Below are 14,791 nucleotides of genomic sequence, written 5' to 3'. Positions count from 1 at the left end.
CTGCAGAGGCCGCCCAGCTCTCAGGACCTCGGCCCTGCCTGGCCCTCCGCGCCCCTGCTCCCCCAGGCCCTCCCCTCATCCGGCGCGGGAAGCATCTCGAATTCCGGAGGGCTCCGCAGCCTGCAGCTCCTCCGCGGGCAAATTCGGCCCAGGTGCCAACTGTGAGTGCACTCGCCCGGCGCCCACTTCCGCAGCTCAGCACCTGCAGAGCCCCCGGCACGGTCCTGCCAGCGGGAGGGGGGCTGCGGCTGTGCGTGCGAGCGGGGCGCGGGCCCACGTGCTGGGCTGCTGGTGCCTGCGGGAAGCCACGGGGGAAATTTCCAGCACAAAGACCGTATGCCTGAGAGCGAGGGGAATTGCTCAGCAAACTTCAGAAGCGATCAAAATGTCCTTTCCATAAAGTCCCGGCTTAAAAAATGTTAGCAGGTGCGTATACAATAGCGAGTCAGTTGGGATGGATTACTATAGAATACCATTTCCGCTCATTCCAGATTATGAATTCAGGGCATAATTTTCTGTAAATTGTCATTCTTGTCTGGTAAGGAAAAGCTAATTTTTTCTCATATGGGAAAAAAAGCACCCCACCGCTACCCTGGGCCGCCGCTCTCTGGAAGGGGACCTGCTGGAGCCGCACCTCCCTCGGCGAGGCCGGGATGGGAGTGGCTGTGGCCTCAGAGCCTGCAGGGGTGGGGCCCTCTGGGGTGGTCGGGGCGGGGTGGGGGGGCTGCCGGAGGGGTGGCTCGTGGGGAAATGGGCGAGCCCTGCTCTGGGAGGAGGGGCACGGAGGGTGGGCCGCGCTGCATGCGTGCGCGGTGAAGGTGCCGTGCGGGGCCAGGAGCCGGGAGGCTGTCAGCCGGCACTGGAGGCTGTGTCCGTCGGTCGGTCGTTCAGCCAACAAGGGTGCGCGGAGTGCCCGAGGTGCAGGGCCCCTTCTGTGGCCCGAGGTCACGGCGACGCTAAGATCCTGGGGTCCAGGGGAGACCAGCAGCCACCACTGCTGCAAAGGCAGGAAGTCCCAGTGATGGTGGGGTCCCGGGAGGCCCCAGGGGAGCTGGCGGGCGGCGGAGCAGACGTGAGGCCAGCGGCCCTCCCACGGCGCTGAGCCACAGCCAGGCGCAGGCCGGGGGCGCGCACGGGGACAGGAGGCCGGCGAGGCCGGAGGCTGCAGAGGCTGCGCGGGCGTCGGGGACGGGCTAATGCCTGAGAACCGGGGAGCTTCTAGGGAGGGAGACGTGGCTGGTTTGGGTCAGAAGCTCCTCAGGCTGCTGGCGGAGGTGCCGTGGTGGGAGGGGGGCCTCTGGGCGTCACTGGACTCAGGGTCCTTAACCCCAGCTCCCGGGGCCTGGTGGGGGCTCCGTGCCAGCCGCCACTGCTCCTGGTGGGACACACGGCAGGACCGTCCCTGCACCATGGGCAAAGAGGCTCCCTGCAGTGCGGTGGCCGGACACTCCTCGAGGCGCCGAGGGCAGCGACGTGGGGACCTGAGAAGCTGGATCCAGAAACACGCACTGAAGGTCTCTGCGGCCGAACATTTCAGAATACCTCAACTGACAGCAAGAAGGAGCGGCTGAGCAGCAGCAGGGAGAAAGGAGGAGACGCGCTTCCGTGAAGAGGAAGCTCCAGGATAAGTAAGTAAGTTTAAAATAGAATAAGATGCGATACTTGCCGTGTAATTGTACTTTTTTAAGACCCTCTTTTAAGATTTGTCTGTTTATTTACGGGGGAGGGGCACAGGAAGAGCAGCAGACTCCCCACAGAGCCCACCGGAGGGCTGCAGCTCACAGCCCGGACACCACCACCTGAGCTGAAATCGAGTCGGATGCTTGTCCAGTCGAGCCACTCAGGTGCCCCAACTCTTCTTGCAATCCCGCGAGATGACTGGGCCACGTACCGTGATTGGGTGCAGCCCCAGCCACGCGCCCACGCGCTCGTACACACAGAGAAATGCCCAGAGGAAGCCGTGGAAGGGAACGTCCCCACCATCAACCACGTCCACCTGCGGGGCGAGGGGGAGCTGGGGAGAAAGGGTAGGTTCGCCTGCCTGCCAGGCTCGCATTCCTCCCACGGCAAGACGGGTTCAGCATATGCTTCTGTAATTAAAAGTTAGGAATCGTTGTAAAATGAGTGAAATGCACAATAAGCTGGTCCCTGCCCTCACTTTCCCCATCAGAGTCTGAGGCGGGACGACCCACCAACCTGGACCACCTGGAAGCCCTGCTTATCCGTCTCACTCACTCGTTCATCCATTCAGTATGTCCCACTCTCCTGTCATTTGTCCACCCGACGAGGATTCCTGAGCACCTCCTCCAGGTTCTGGGCCGCAGCAGAGAACAAATAGAGAAGGTCCCTGCCCGGGAGTTCAATCCATGTGCACGTGTCTGCCCCACAGTCCCGCGGGGCAGCTGGGCAGAGGGGAGAGGAGCAGGGGCAGTTGTCGTCCCTCACCCTTGAGTTGAAAGATGGGGGAAGAAGAAAGGGGACAGTCACTAGGCTGAGAGCACGTGAAAATCACGCACTGGCACGGGATGGCATCAGGCTGTTCCCTCTCCTTGCAAAGTGCCTTCCGTGAGTCCTGGGCTCACGGACTCTGCTCAGCCTTCAGGCTTTCGAACGCCTCCTCTTCTTGGCAGCCCTGCCCAGCCCCCTCAGCTAAGATTCCTGCTGGAAGCTCCAGGTCAGATTCACAGACTGGCAGCCAGCAGCCATCAGCAGGCAGAAGGGGATATTTTGTTGTATCAGCCTGGTGGGTTGAGAGGTTCCACGCCACTGCGGGCACCGTGCCTGGTGTTTCCTCCTGCCAACACTTGAGCATGTAGTTCCCAGGTAACATTACATCTGTGGGTGCATTGTCTTATTCCTCCACCCACCACCCAGCACATTCATTTAGGGCCAGTCCATGCCCAGTGGGTGGGTGGGTGGATGGATGGATGAGTGAAAAGATAGGTGGACAGGTGAATGGAGAGATGGACAGATGGGTGAACACACAGATAAATGGACGGATGCATGGATAGATGGATGGACAGATGGACAAATGGATACCTAGAATTTAGATGCATGGATGGATGGATGGATAGAAAAGTGGACACATCATCAGACAGATGGGTGGGGGATGCCTAAGTGACCCGGTGGTTGAGCCTCTGCCTTCGGCTCAGGTCATGATCCTAGGGTCCTTGGATCAAGTCCTGCATCAGAGTCCCCACAGGACTGAAGGGCCAGGTCACCAAGGGTGGACACACCCTGCTGAGAACGGACTTCCTCCAAGGGGCAAGGGGGCACCAACCAGGGTTGAATTAGGATGGGATCTGCTTGGGTGTTGGAGAGACCCCTCCTGGCTGTGGCAGACAGAACGAACCCCGGTTGGCCGTGGGAAGGAGAGAAGCAGGGGTCAGTTCCTGCTGAGAACACAGAGCAGGTGCGAGAAGCACCCAGGAGGGAGGTAAACACGCTACTGACCCGAGTGGGGCGCTGAGGGCGGGCAAGGAGTCGGGGAGAATCATCTCAGGGTTCCTGCGGTTTGGCCTGCCCAGTGCCCATCTCCCTTGGGAAGCACCCCTGCCCCCCATCCATGACAACACCCCAATCTCAATGAAACCACGACATGGGCCTGACCAATCCTAGCCGGCTGCTCCCTGAGCACGTGACCCAAACCTGCCCCCTGGACCCCAGCCCGGGGCCCCTGCCACCACCCAAGAGGCTGCTGACAGCAGGACCAAGACGTGGGCACAGCCATGACACAGGGGACCTGGACCTGGCCGTACCTGACACCCCTAGGCTTTCAGGAACATGCACCCTGGATCCTTAGGCCAGTCTGAGCTCAGGTTCTGGCGCTGGTGACCAAAATCGTTCTGAGCAAATCAATAAAGATGGCAGAGGCGAGCAGGACTCAGGCCCTGCCCTCGAGGAGAACCCTTGTGTCTGTTGGGACCAGAAGTCACTGCCCTGGTCACTCTGCACACACACGGTAGGATGCCAGGTCAGCGTGAGGGAGGCACAGAGGCACCGCGACCCACACCTTCAGAGGAGGGCAGAGAAGGAGAGGCGGCGACACTTGGCCAGGCCTCGAACCTGAGGCTGACAGCTGAAGACGGGCAGATGTGCAAGGCAGGAGAGAAGACAGGAGAAGATGAGGGGAGCATCCCAGAGGGATCTGGCTCCCAGGCAGCACGGGCGCTGGCAGGGTGGGCAGGAGACTTGGGCTGCGGAGAGGCCATCCCGGGGTAAACCGCTGCCTGCCTAGCCTCACCTGGTCACACGGAGCCAACTCCACAGCCTGCAGAGCCAGGAAGGCCCCCTAGCTCCAACGGGGGCTCTGGTCCCGGAGGAGGGACTGCAGTGTAGACAGGCTGGCCGAGGCTGCAAGGGGCAAGGGCCGCGCTGGGCCGGCCTCCTCCAGCCAGCCTCCAGGCTGGGGGTGGGGCTGCACCCCGGCCTGGCCACTTCCAGAGAAGCCCAGTTTCCCACAGCATCAGCAGCTCCTGCGACGGGGAACAGAAGCACCCAAGGGCGGAGAGTCCTGGGTGTCGTGTAGCGCGGAGGCCACTCCTATGGGGCACTCACTCTGGGGAAAGTCCCCTTCCCACCACCTTCCCCAGGGCCACGTGCTGCAGCTCGCAGGACGGCAGCCTGTGCACTCGGTGGCAGGCCCGGGAGCCCCGGCTGGTCTCTGGCACCAGCTCCCCGGAGCCACCTTCACCTGCTGGAGGCAGCTCTGGCCTGGCTGCTTCCTGGGGATCCTCAGGTGCTAGGAAACCCGGTAGGAAAGTGCAGGAGCTGGCACCCCCAAATAAGAAAACAGTGCCGTCCGGTCTGGTCCTATGTGCCATTTGCATCCTTCGCCGTCTGGGTCTGGGAGGTCTGCTGGGGTGAGGCTGCGACTCGGGAGGCCGGGCAGAGAGAGAAGCCTCCACTGCGGGACACCGAGGAAAACGGCCTCGGACAGATGACGACGAGCACGGGCCGCGGAGAGCTCAGCCTCACGTGCTGCCCACAGGACTGGAAGATGTTTCCGCGGCTCTGAGCGGCAGCCCGACAATTAAACAAAGTCACCCAGCAATTCAGCTCCCAGGTGTCTACCCAAGAGAGATGAAAACCCGGGTCCCCACGAGCACCTGCACCCAAATGTGCAGAGCAGCACATTCGTACTAACCAGAGGGGAGACGGCCCCGATGACCCCCGGTGGACGAGTGGATAAACAAATGTGGCGCGTCCACACCGTGGAGTACCCTTCAGTCGTGAAAAGAAACGCGGCCACGTGAACAAACTTTGAAAACGTGACGCTAAGAGAAGGAAGCCACGTACCAAAGGCAGCAAAGCACACGAGTCCCTTCTATGAAAAGCCAGACCGGGAAAACCCAGAGACGGAAGGTGGATGAGCGGCCGCGTCGAGCTGCGGAGAGGGACTGAGCTGGGAAACAGCTACTCGGGTTCTTTTCGAGGTGATGACGATGTAATAGAAGCAACTACGGTGATGGCCACACGCATCTGGGAAGAGACTAAAGGCCACTGAACTGTTCACTCACACGGGCGAGCTAGGTTACGGGCGTCACATCCCAACAGAGCAGAAGCAGCAGCAGCAGCAGAACCGCAACCGTCAGACAAGCCAGAGTCCACGACGTCCTGCGAGAAGCTGCCCAAGAGCCGGGCCACAGGAAGAAACGGGTTGCGGTGGGGACGGGGCTGCTCTACGTGGAAGGAGACCAAAGAGCAGACCCCACGACCAAGAGCAAGGACTTCGACTGAACACAGAAACCTGGGGCAAGGGGGAGCCTGACCAGGATCACTCATCAAACGGTGTCACGGGATAACCGCGCCTGTTCCAGGACGGTGAGGTTCTGAGGAGTGAAAACGCGACCTTGCTCACTGGGGAGACTGTCTTCATGTTTAAGGGGTACAAACGTTTAGGATGAGGTGTGGTGATGCCTGCAATTGCACAGCAGACACGTGCGTGGCGGACATGTGTGTGTGCACGTGAGTCCGAGTGCGCATCCGTGTGCGAACGTGCGCGAGTGGAGAGGACGGGCAAGCAGATACGGCAAAGCACCGACCACTCGTGACGAAGATGGCCGTGAGCAGGTACTCGTCGTACCATCCACTCCTTCAAGGTTCTGGCGTTTGACCTCCGAGAGAGCTGGTAAGGGTCACTTCCGCCTCCGTGGCCCTGCCCAGGACCCGAACATGCCAGTGTCTGCACCGCGCGAAGGGTCTCCCTGGTGGCCAGCTCTGTGGGCCACGATCTCTGGGTCTCTGGCCCCTGCCCCGACCCTTGTCCCCGTCGCAAGTCCGCTTGAGCCAAGCGGATCTCACTGCCAACAGCGCTGGACACGGCCGCTCCCCGCCTCCTCGCCCTTGGCCGCCCCCCACGACGACAGCCCCACACAGGGCTCCTCGGGGCCACTCGGGTCCCTCCACGGCGCACCTCGCTGGCCTCCCGCGGCTCTTGGGACGAGGCAGGAGCCCCCGCCTGTGCACCCCACACCTGCCACCTCCCAGCCCCTCGAGCCGTGGCTCAGCTCGCCCGTCCTCCGGCTCCATCGCCTCATCTGTCCATCGTCAGTCCCCATCTCCTGCCCACGGCTCAAGCATCGACTCCTCCGGGGCAGCCATTCTGCACCTTGCCCCGTCCACACCCGGTCCCCGCTCTCCGAGCACACACAGGCCTCCACTGTGTCCTCACGGGCGGCCCTAAGGGCTGCCGTGCCCCCTCGATGGCCACGTCCCCATCTGAAGGGAGCCAACGGCAGCACCAGGTGGTGGAGGATGGCGCGGGCCTAGTCCTCGTCCTCCTGGAGACGCACATTAACAGGCCACGTTGGCCGTCACCCGTACTGACGACGTGGTCCTCAGGGGGTCCCCGCCCCCACCAGCATGCTCCGACCCCGAGCCTGGGGACTGCACCAGGGCAGGATGCCTGGGGCTCTCTGCCCGTCCAGCCTGAGCACCGGACACGCGGTGCGGGCCTGTGAAGAACATCACCGGACCAAGTGGCACCAACACGGGGCTGTCACCAGTGGCCCGGCCGGCTGTGGACCAAGGGCACCGGGCTGTCCCCTTTGGCTGGTGGCCTGTAAGCAGAGCCCCTCCCGAGTCTCCAACCTGCCTGCTCAGGGACTTAGACCTTTGGCTCTTCCCTCTTTAGGAAAAGGACGGTGTCGCCTGAGCTCTGCCCCAGTGGCTGCTTTATAACCCAGTAGCATCTGCATTCGTGTACCACACTGTCGCGGGCTAGGAGGTGCCTCGCCCCTGCAGCCGGGAGCAGAGCCAGCACTCGGCCTGCAGCCACCAGTGCCCCCGGACGGCCTCTGCCTTGGGCCTCCAGGGCCCCATGTGGCCCCACGGCACCCGACGGAGGCAGACGGAACCCGACCCGAAGCGGGGCAGCCCCGTGGGCCGCGGGCCTCCACGCTCAGGGCCTGTGCCCACGCGTGCTTCTGCTCAGCCCGCCCGCCTGCAGGTGCCAGCCTCTCAGGCCTGCCCGCCCACTGCCCCACACACAGCCCTGCCTCCCCTGCCGCGGAGGTAATGGGCCCCCAGGACAGCAGGAAGCCCCGCCGCGGGGACCGAGCAGGGCCGTCATCCTTGATGGGGCACCCACCAGGGTCCTCTGCCAGCAGGGACGCGGGACAGTCAGGTGGACCCTGGGCGGGCTTCTGGCAGCCCAAGGACACGGGTCGCCCATGTCCGTGTGGTCCTGGGCACTGCCTTTCTCTCCCCAGATGCCCACCTGCAAAACGACAGCCGCTGTGCTTAGGACCGTGCAGGGGAGGGGACGCGGGAGCAAAACTACAGCTCTGCACACTCAGCAGGCCCTGGGCAGCCGCCCTCCCTCTGTTGGCAACCACATGTGACCACCTCCACCGCCCCCACCCTGGCCAGGCCGCCACCTGCGGCACCAGGAGACGCCCTCTTCCCATCCACGCTGCCCTTAGCAGCCGAGCAACCGTAACCGTGACTCCCCTACTACGGACTCCCCAAGGTCTCCTGCAAGCCCCAGAGCCCCAGAAGCCCTGCCCTCTCCCACCCGCCTCGCCCCACTCTCCCTTGCTCGCTGCTCTCCGGCCTTCCTGCGGTTCCGCTACTAACAACATTAAATCCATCCCCACCTCAGGGCCTTTGCACCCACTGTTCCCTCCGCCAGGGATACTTTCTCCCAACAATTCTTGCCACATTTCCCCAGGCTTCAGAGCTTAGCTGTGCTGCCTCCGCCTGTTCAGAAAGGCCCTCCTGAAGCACCTGAGCCTTAGTGACCAGCCTCTGCTCCACCTACGGGCGCCAAGCATCCTCTCCCTCTCCTGTGCTTTACTCACTCATGTCCTGACCCCTCCCCCACCCAGAGACAGACCTCTCTGTCCTGGTTCCTCTATCCTGGTGAGGGGACAGTTCTTGGCATGGGACAGGAATTCAAGGAACATGCAATGGACGGAGGGACGGACGGATGGGAGCTGGCCGGCCTGGGCCAGAGCAGGCAGGCGGGAGGAGCCCGTGGCCCTGGCGAGCGCAGGAGCTCCTCAGACGGAGGCAGGGACGACGCAATTCTTCTGCCTCCTGTCCCACGCCTTGGCCATATGGCGTGCTGCACACTGGGCTGAGCTGCAGATGCTCTAACTTGGAGCTCCCTTGCTTTTGTGTGTTAATCACACAAGGATGGAACGGGCTCACCACACGTCTCGTGTTTGCTAACTATCTACATGTACATAAAACAGACTGCGGCGTTACCAGCCAACCCACTTGTGAAGTGGAAGGAAAACAGAGCAATTAGCAGGAGGGAGGAGGCGGTGCCGCCTGAGACGGTGGCCAAGCCCCGCACTCTGTCCCCGAAGAGGGTGGGCTCTCCCGCGGGTCCGGGACGGGCCTGGGCAGAGAGACCTTCTGGCTCCTCGGCCCTCAGGACAGGGCACGGGGGTGCCCCGTGAGCCTCGGGGCCCCCTCCACCTCGTTCAGGCCCAGACACACCCGACACCTGCCCTTGCCCTGCCAGGACGTGCCGCTCGAACTCTAGCCCTGAGCCCTCTGCTCTGCTCACTGCACCTCTGACACGCGCTCGCCCTCCCGGCTTCGTTCTCGCATCTTCCACTCAAACGTGAGTACTGAGCGCCTCCCATGTGCCCTCGCGTAGCTGCCTCCTGAAGCAGGCCCCAGACAGCAAACAAACGCACAATTACAAAATGTCTCAAGTGCGATGAAGAATAAAAATACGGGGCTTAATTAAAAAGACAGAATTAAGCATTGATGCCACCCTAGGAGCTGCATTTCAGGACAACCAAGTAGCCCCAATTGATATGGAAGATTTCTTTCCAGAAGACTCCAGTGGGTAGAACCTGAACAGCCGTGCACTGCAGCAGGGAGGAGGCAGGAGCCCCGGGCCCCGTGAGGAGCAGCAGTTCCTTCAGGGACACTGGTTACAATGGCAAGGCTGTGGCAATTACACAAGCAGAGGACTTGTCCTTTCTTTCTCGTTCTAAGTTCTTTTTTTTTTAATTTTTTTTTTATTTATTTGTGATAGTCACAGAGAGAGAGAGAGAGAGAGAGAGAGAGAGAGAGAGAGAGAATGAGGCAGAGACACAGGCAGAGGAAGAAGCAGGCTCCATACACCGGGAGCCTGACGTGGGATTCGATCCCGGGTCTCCAGGATCGCGCCCTGGGCCAAAGGCAGGCACCAAACCGCTGCGCCACCCAGGGATCCCTCTTTCTAAGTTCTTTACAGGTAATGCACCTGCTCTTGCCGGCATCAGGGTGGAGTGCTCCCGCGTACCATCCCTCTGGGTATGTAGGCCTCTAATTAGGAAAGTGATGAAGGAAATAGAAAATCACCATTTTGCAAACCCTAATCACATAACTGATTCAGGAACCAATTATGAATGGATGAAACTATTAGGTGAGGCCTCACGGGGGCTGGTACTCTGGCTGGAGGAGGCTGTCACCACCTGACCCCACTGATCGATCTCAGCGTCACGAAAGTGGACGGCCAGGCACACGGGCCTCTGGAGGGGTGACGCACAGCGCCCACAGCATCACCGGCAGACACGAGCTTAATTGGCTACGAGAGCCGGCGTCCGTGTCCGGGGAAGCCAGGGGAGAGCGGAACGAGTCAAACGACTCCATGGAGAAGCAAAAGGGACAAATGCAGAAAGTGAGGTGAAGGAGACTGACCTGGATTACGCGGCAAATGTGGAACACAAGAGGCTACTAGGCTACTCCCCAGTGGAGAGCAAAGGACACGGGAACCACACGTGGTGTGCGGATCACACACACCGATGGTTAAAAGACACATTTGAGACAACTGGAAAATGTGACTGTAGACGGAGTATTAAATTCTACCAAGAACCGTTCAGTTTGGTAGGCGTCTTACTGGCACTGTGGTTATGGAAGAAAGCGGCCGTGCTTTAGAGATGCATACTCAGGCACGTCCAAGTGAAACGACAATGTTTGGAACCTGCCTGGAAGTATGTTAGCAAAGAAAAAAGAAAAAAGCCGCCGCAGGGTCGATGAAACAAATACGACAAAGTCTTAATTATTAAACCTACAGGACAAGTATACAAGGTGTACAATCACTTCTCTACTTGTATGTTTGAAATACTTGTAATTAAAAAACAAAACAGGATGCTGAGAGAAAGCGGCGAGTGGCGCACCCTGAGACAGAGAGAACCTGATGGAGGCAGGTGGCTGGCGAGGCCTCCTCCGGGAGGGGCTGCTGGAGCCTGAGCTGGCCCCTGGGGGTGGGGGTGGGCAGGGAGCAGGCAGCAGGCCAACAGGTGCACACGCACCACAGAAGCGGAGCCCAGTGAGGGCCGGGTACAGGCCCAGGACCCCAGGACCCCAGGACCCGAGCGCAGCAGCAGAAGCCGAGCCTGGCGGGGCCTGGCTCTTGTGCAATCGACTATTTTGTGATCAGCACAAGGCTGTCAAATGCGGCAGAAGGGGCAAGTTTCACTGATTCACAGAAGTCAGTTATTTTTTAGGAAAAAGATGATTTGGGCTGTTTGGTGACAAAGGCATTTCCGTGGGGAAGAGACAGCGACACAGTGGGAAAGAAGTTCAGGACGGGGTTCGGCTGCCCAGAGAGCAGACCGTGGCTCCCTCCAGGATGGGACGGAGACAGGTCAAGAGACAGACTGGAAATATTTGGGGTGGGTGCACAGGGAGCCACTGGGGCTTGCCGGTGCCTGCAGTGAAAGCTGTTCTGAGCCTTGAGTGAGTGGTGGCAGCAGGTGGTGCTGCAGGCAGGGCAGGATGGGGAACCCAGAGTCCACCCTGGGCGTTGTACCCCGAGGGGCAGTGGAGATGTCACGATGTCAAGTAGGCAGAAAGAAAAGAGCAAGCAGGGAGGGGACATGTGGAGTCAGTCCTTCACTGCAATGTCCCGAGGGGGGGGCGGGGGGAGGTAGAGCAACCAGGAGCGCGCAGCTGTGTCCTCACAAATACCCCCGACACGGCTGGGAGATGCACCTGGGAGTCGATGAGGTGGAGGGTGTGGGTGAGCTGGCAAAGCCACCCGCAGTGACCTGCAGTGACTCTCCCCTCCCCAGCCCTCTCCTCCCCCGAGCAGGATGAGGCCTCCACTGCCAGGTTCCCCAACCCCTGCAGTTTGGGGAGGACCACAGGCGGCTCTTCCACTGGATCTGAGCATCTTGAGGATGGGATGCTTGCTTCACACTTCATACTCCCAGGACAGAAGTCATCCCTGTAACCATTTAACAGACACTTAATGAGCGTCAACTGGATGCAGTTCCCTCGTGAGCCCAGTGACACGGTACAACCACCACGTCCTCTCGTCTGGCATCTGGAAGGATGTGAACACAGGGAACCTGGTCAAATGTCCCACGGGAACTGAGTTCACAGATCCGTGAAAACCTAGGGGACTCTTGAGGAGATCCAGGAACAGGGCCCCAAAAGACGGCCACCCAGGACCCCTAGACCATGCGCACTGAGCCCGCCCACGTACTTTGCCAGGCCAAGCTCAGGTCAGCCTCACCGCAGCCTCTTCATCACCCTGTGGGCCGGTGACGTGCCTTCCCCAGGATCACACGGATGGAGCCCGGCAGCTGGGATCTGCAGCTCCCACTTCCCTTTCCTGTAGTGTGGCCGGGGCACCTGCCACAACTGCCCCACGGCCTCCTCCTGCAGCACGGGGGCCAGATCCCTCCTCGGCCTGCCTACACCTCTGCACCTTCGTCATCCCCTTTCCTCCTCTGACCACAGTGTGACATATTAATTTTAAGTAACAGCACATCCACATCATTCAGGGAGTGAGTCATTGCCTTTCAATTCTCTTTCACGTGTTCTGCTTCATCAAGGACAAAGCCTCATCTGGAAGCGGAGGGGGCTGACACCTCTCTCACGTTCGTTCATCTCCTTTTCTAAAACACTGTGCTGAGAAACACACAACACAAATTTACCATCTTACCTACTTTTAAGAGCTGAACCAGGGATCCCTGGGTGGCGCAGCGGTTTAGCGCCTGCCTTTGGCCCAGGGCGCGGTCCTGGAGACCCGGGATCGAATCCCACGTCGGGCTCCCGGTGCATGGAGCCTGCTTCTCCCTCTGCCTGTGTCTCTGCCTCTCTCTCTCTCTCTCTGTGTGTGTGACTATCATAAATAAATAAAAATTAAAAAAAAAAAAAAAAAGAACTGAACCAGTGTCGTGTCTACATTCACCTAGTGGCACGCCCTTCCCTACGCTCTGTCCTCAGAACTTCCATCTTGCAAACTGAAACCCACTAAAAACTCCCCGTGGCCCTCTCCCTCCCCGGCCCTGGCAACCACCCTTCTGCTTCCTGCCTCTAGAATCCGAGGGCCCCAGGACCTCCTGTACCTGGAATCACCACCTCACTTCTTGATTTAAGTAGGAGATCAGGCCTCGAGGCCATGACCTGCCTCTGGCCTGCAGTTATAAACACTCACCGCTTCCCTCTGCTTTGTGGTGTCGCGTGCGGGGGGGGGGGGGGGGACGGGGGACGACACGTGGGGGACAAGTAGGTCTTTCTTTTCAAACAGATTTAAGGAAATACAACGTGCAGGGAGAGGCTGGGGGTGGAGAGGCTCTGAGACAGCGGCCCAGGGCGGGAGGTGGGGAGGTGGGGAAGCCCCAGCCTGCAGCGCGGAGGCCCCGTGACCTCCAGACCAGCCGCACCTGGGCCTCAGCACCCTCAGCACAAGGATGTGCCCCACGTGGCACACCGGCCTGCCGGGCGGCCGTCACCATCCGGGAAGCACTCTGGGCGCCTCTCACCTTTGCCCCCATCCGCTCACCCACCTGCTCAGCCAAACTTGCCGTCCAGACGCTGTGCAGCCACCGGGGATGCTCGGGCCTCTGGGCCTGGGTTACTCCCAGTCCACCCACTCCTTGCTGCCTCCTCCTCTCCTTCCTGTTTAGGGAATGGGGACCCACCCTCACCCGACACCCCAGCGAATTCGGGGGCGGGGGGGGGTCCTCTGGGTCAGACAACCACAGTGGCCAGGTTGACCCCTAAAGGAGGACACGGGGCGAGGCTGTCCTCCCCACCCGGTGGGCCACCGCGTCGGTAGCGACCTCTATTCGCCCCCTGTTGGCAGGGAGTCCTGCTCACTTCCTGTCTACCTGCCCCCCCGAGGGGGAGGTGTCCCGGGAGCTCCCGCAGGGCGGGGGACGCGGGGTCGGATCGGGGTCAGGGTCAGGGGCTGCGCCATGCAAGCAGGTGACAGAGGGCGCGGCCAGGGGCGTCAGGATCCGGGGGATGGAGACGAGAGCGTGTCCCGCTCCCAGAGGCTCCCAGGTGGGCACGCACCTGCGGAGCCGCAGCCATGGCCCGACCGCGCATGCGCGAAGCCCAGCCGCGGGAGACCCAGCCTCCGCGGCCTGATACATACACCGGCACAACGGCTCCGGCATCTGGAAGGTTCTAGGGGCCTGGTCTTGGGCTGGGCTGCGCCCAGGAGCTCAGTGACCGACAGCTGCCTCCCCTTCCTCCGCCTCTGCGCCCCTCGACCCCCGGGGACCCACGTCTCTAAGGCTCGGCACCTCGAGCGGCAAGATGGCCTCCGCGTAACAGACCCACTTCCGGTCAGCATAGTGACCCCCCCCGGGAGGTTCTTATTGGCCCAGCGGGGGGTCACGTGCCACCCCCTGAGCCAATCACACGGTCGGAAATGGGCGATGCCCATTGGCCAAGCCTCCCGCACCTGCAAAGCACAAAGCCTGGTGCTGCGAGGAAAACATCCCGCGAGGGAGGCGCGCAGGTGGGGAGGGCCGCGTGGGACCCTGGGGACCCTGGGGACCCTCGGGACGGAGCGCTTGGGCCCCCCCCAGGGCGGGCGGGCGGGGTGGGAGGAGCTGGTGCGCTGCCTGCGCGTCCTTCCAGCGTCTTCCACCAGCCGTGCGCCCCGGGGACCCTGAGCTCAGCACGGAGTCCGGAGTGTGAGCCGCCGCCACTGCGCTGCCGCGTATAAAGCGTAAACGGCAATTTGAATTTTCATTGGAATGTTTTAACTGATCACAGCCTTCCGCCTGAAGACGTGGGACTGCACTTGCTCCCCCGCGAAGGGAGGGCCAGGCCGCGCCGGGACCACCCATCGGCTGGCCAGCGTGCCCCCCACGGAGCCCATAGCCCCGTGACGTTGATGGGAAGCCCGACCTGCGGAGCAGCCGCGGGGGCCCGGACGTGGGCTGACCTGGCAGGCCCGGGCTTGAGAGAGGACAGGGGCCAAGCCCCCGGGGCCTTCCCACCCTCCGGTTCCCTGGCACCGGGTCCTGCTCCTCCTGCCTGGCCCCGGCCTCACTGCTCACACCGGTGCAGCCAGTCTGACCTCTCTTCTTCTGGG

General features: G+C 61.4%; 3 long non-coding RNA genes across 4 annotated transcripts; all 3 read right to left on the bottom strand.

The window, feature by feature from the left end:
* Positions 1-1,168: 1,168 nt before the first annotated feature.
* LOC111098422 lies at positions 1,169-7,364 on the bottom strand. 2 transcript variants are annotated; one of them, XR_005354819.1, is made up of 3 exons: positions 4,694-7,364; positions 2,236-4,475; positions 1,169-2,090 (listed from the first exon to the last, which is right to left on the bottom strand). It is a non-coding gene; the product is annotated as an uncharacterized LOC111098422 (long non-coding RNA). The 2 variants fall into 2 exon arrangements; XR_005354820.1 differs by having other exon boundaries at positions 1,172-2,090; positions 2,236-4,078; positions 4,244-7,358.
* A 3,168-nt stretch (positions 7,365-10,532) lies between these two features.
* Positions 10,533-12,461, bottom strand: LOC111098428. Its single transcript, XR_005354822.1, has 2 exons — positions 12,401-12,461; positions 10,533-11,677 (listed from the first exon to the last, which is right to left on the bottom strand). It is a non-coding gene; the product is annotated as an uncharacterized LOC111098428 (long non-coding RNA).
* Positions 12,462-12,522: 61 nt separating this feature from the next.
* Positions 12,523-13,985, bottom strand: LOC102153276. The gene is made up of 3 exons (XR_005354821.1): positions 13,841-13,985; positions 13,248-13,359; positions 12,523-12,580 (listed from the first exon to the last, which is right to left on the bottom strand). It is a non-coding gene; the product is annotated as an uncharacterized LOC102153276 (long non-coding RNA).
* Between the last annotated feature and the right edge of the window lie 806 nt (positions 13,986-14,791).

The sequence above is a fragment of the Canis lupus genome, chromosome 1, assembly GCF_011100685.1.
Source record: "Canis lupus familiaris isolate Mischka breed German Shepherd chromosome 1, alternate assembly UU_Cfam_GSD_1.0, whole genome shotgun sequence".
Lineage (NCBI taxonomy): Eukaryota > Metazoa > Chordata > Mammalia > Carnivora > Canidae > Canis > Canis lupus.
Note: the sequence above shows the minus strand (reverse complement) of the source record. Positions and strands in the feature narration are given on the sequence as shown.